Source organism: Arachis stenosperma, chromosome 7 (genome assembly GCF_014773155.1).
Source record: "Arachis stenosperma cultivar V10309 chromosome 7, arast.V10309.gnm1.PFL2, whole genome shotgun sequence".
Lineage (NCBI taxonomy): Eukaryota > Viridiplantae > Streptophyta > Magnoliopsida > Fabales > Fabaceae > Arachis > Arachis stenosperma.
Genome location: NC_080383.1, coordinates 45,804,776 through 45,808,371, shown reverse-complemented (window position 1 = coordinate 45,808,371; position 3,596 = coordinate 45,804,776). Strand labels below are relative to the sequence as shown.

General features: G+C 36.7%; 1 non-coding gene across 1 annotated transcript; it reads left to right on the top strand.

Annotated features, from left to right (window-relative positions):
- The first annotated feature begins 2,900 nt into the window (after nt 1-2,900).
- LOC130943179 (small nucleolar RNA R71) lies at nt 2,901-3,007 on the top strand. The gene has a single exon (XR_009071709.1). It is a non-coding gene; the product is annotated as a small nucleolar RNA R71 (small nucleolar RNA).
- Nucleotides 3,008-3,596: the final 589 nt, after the last annotated feature.

Genomic DNA, 3,596 nt, shown 5'->3' with positions numbered 1-3,596 from the left:
CATTTCCGCTTATGTCCATGTTGGAGTAAAGGGGTAATGTGGATTTAAATTTTTAGTTTATAAATAAATAAAAAAAATTCGAAATAAAATAAAAACCAAAATAAAAATAAGATAAAATAAGAAAATTAAAATAAAAAAAATTTAATAAGAATTTGAAAATATTTTATGAAGATTTTTGAAAAAGATAAATTTTTTTTTTTAACTTAAAAAGATAAGAATTGAAAAATTTTAAAATTGAAATCTGAATTTTTATAAAAAAAATTTCGAAAAAAATAGTTCAAAATTAGTTAGAAAATATATTATTTTGAATTTTGAATTTTATGATGAAAGAGAAAAACACACAGAAGACACAAGACTTAAAATTTTTAGATCTAATGCTCCTTATTTTCGAAAATTTTGGAGGAAAAACACCAAGGAACACCAAACTTAAAAATTTTGAGATCAAAATACAAGAAAAACTCAAGAACACCTTGAAGATTCACAAGAACACAAGAACAAAAGAAAGAACACCAAACTTAAAATTTTTAGAAAACTTCACTAAATTTTTGAAAATTGAAGAAAAATTAACAATAAAACACCAAACTTAAAGTTTGGCACAAGATTAAATCAAGAAAAATTATTTTTAAAAGAAGTTTTGAAATAAAGATACCCAATTACCAAGAATATAGACCAACGCTCTAGCCAATTGGGCAGAAAAGGTAACAATTGTTCTGAGCAGGTATATTTCTTTTTGGGAGACTAATGCTTTGGATTAGTACAAGAAAAACAAGAAAAGACACAGAACAAGAAAAACTTGAAGATCAATGAAGAACAAAGAACACAAGTTCGAAAATTTTAAAGAAAAATATCAAATATGTAATTGACACCAAACTTAGAACAAGACACTAAACTCACGAAAAACTTAAAAATTGATAAAGAAAAATAATATTTTTGAAAAATTTTTAAAAAGGGATAATAGAAGATGCAATTCTAGTAAAAAGAAAGGATAAATTCTTCCTAATCTAAGCAACAAAATAAACCTTTAGTTGTTCAAACTCGAATAATCCCCGGCAATGGCGCCAAAAACTTGGTGCACGAATTTGCAATCCGTACAACTAACCAGCAAGTGCACTGGGTCGTCCAAGTAATACTTTACGTGAGTAAGGGTCGATCCCACGGAGATTATTGGTTTGAAGCAAGCTATGTTTATTTTATTAATCTTAGTCAGGATACCAATAGAGTTCTTTAGCCTCGTATAAAGTAAAAAGGGCATAAAATAAATAGTTGTTACTTTAATAATGGAGAATGTGTTGGAGTTTTGGAGATGCTTTGTCCTCTGAATTTCAACTTTTCCTTGAAATCCTTTTCCCACACACAAGGTTCCTTCCATGGCAAGCTCTATGTAGGGTGTCACCGTTGTCAATGGCTACTTCCCATCCTCTCAGTGAAAATGGTCCAAATGCTCTGTCACAGCACGGCTAATCATCTGTCGGTTCTCAATCAGGTTGGAATAGAATCCATTGATTCTTTTGCGTCTGTCACTAACGCCCAGCCTTCAGGAGTTTGAAGCTCGTCACAGTCATTCAATCCCAGAATCCTACTCAGAATACCACAGACAAGGCTTAGACTTTCCGGATTCTCATGAATGCCGCCATCAATCCGGCTTATACCACGAAGATTCTGATTAAGGAATCTAAGAGATACTCATTCAATCTGATGTAGAACGAAGGTGGTTGTCAGGCACACGTTCATGGATTGAGGAAGGTGATGAGTGTCATGGATCATCACCTTCTCCATAATTAAGCGCGAATGAACATCTTAGATAAGAACAAGCGTGTTTGAATGGAAAACAAAAGTAATTGTATTAATTCATCGAGATGCTGCAGAGCTCCTCACCCCCAACAATGGAGTTTAGAGACTCATGCCGTCAAAAAGTATGTAATTCAGATATGAAAATGTCATGGGGTACAAAATAATTCTCTAAAAGTTGTTTAAATAGTAAACTAGTAACCTAGGTTTGCAGAATATGAGTAAACTAAGATAATTGGTGCAGAAATCCACTTCTGGGGCCCACTTGGTGTGTGCTGGGGCTGAGACTAAAGCTATCCACGAACTGAGGCTTTTCTTGGAGTTGAACTCCAAGTTATAGCGTGTTTTGGGCGTTCAACTCCGGATCATGACGTGTTTCTGGCGTTTAACTCCAGACAGCAGCATGTACTTGGCGTTCAACGCCAAGTTACGTCGTCTATCTTCGCGCAAAGTATAGACTATTATATATTGCTGGAAAGCCCTAGATGTCTACTTTCCAACGCCGTTGAGAGCGCGCCAATTGGACTCCTGTAGCTCCAGAAAATCCATTTCGAGTGTAGAGAGGTGAGGATCCAACAGCATCAGCAGTCCTTTTTCAGCCTAACTCAGATTTTTGCTCAGCTCCCTCAATTTCAGCCAGAAAATACCTGAAATCACAGAAAAACACACAAACTCATAGTAAAGTCCAGAAATATAATTTTTGCCTAAAAACTAATAATATTTAACTAAAAACCAATTAAAATATGCTAAAATCTACATGAAATTACCCCCAAAAAGCGTATAAAATATCCGCTCATCACTCTTGCATGAAGGTGATTATCAAAGCCTGAGTACTTTGTTGCCCTTGGGTGATTTGTCTCAACAAAACTATCGTCTCACTAAGGGTCTCGGTCAAATTAGCATCTCCGGAGGGAGAAACTTTGCTTAAAGCTTTTGGTTGTGGGTCCCTTTCCCTTGAGTGTTTAGTTGAGTTTGCTAAATCCGATATAACTTCCCATGCTTCTGCTGCGGTCTTGTTCGTGATCAATGATCTTCCACTTGCGGCATCTAGGAGAAGCTCATCTTGGTAGTGCATTTATTGACAGAAATAACTAATAAAAAATGGCTCATCAATCCGGTGGTGAGGGCAAGCTTCTAGTAACTTCTTGAATCTTTCCCAATATTAATACAAAGTCTCCCCATCTTGTTGCACAATGCACAAGATCTCTCTTCGCAGTTTGTCTGTTTTCTGAGGAGGGTAGAACTTCTCCAAAAATTCTTTACGCAACAAGTCCCAGTTGGATCTAATTTCACTCGGCTGAGTATAAAATCACTCCTTTGCTTTTTCCTCCAAAGAGAAAGGGAAAGCGAAGACCAACACTGCGGATTCATCCGCCCCATGTCTTCTTGCAGTTGCGCATGCAACTTGAAAATCCTTAAGGTACTTCAGAGGATCTTTCCCAGGTAGCCCATTGTATTTGGGCAGCAAGTTGATTGTGCCAGACTTAAGCTCGAAATTTGGGTCTAAGGCCAGATAAAGAATTTGAAGTGGTTGCAAGTCAAGATCAGGGAGCTCCAGCTTCCTTCAAAGTGATCCTTCGCGGTGGGTCCGCCATGATAGTGTCACCTGAGTCACTCAAAGAGAATTCAGTACTCCCCACAGATGAATATAGAGTCTCCTCATTGATTGGAGAATGATGGTCACGGATTGGTGGTGATAGTGAATGGGAGTGGTCTTCAAGGGAGCCCGATTCACTATTCACAAAAGCTAGCCGGCGCCGAGCTTGCCTTATACGAGTTAAAGTTCTTTCAATTTTTGGATCAAAAGT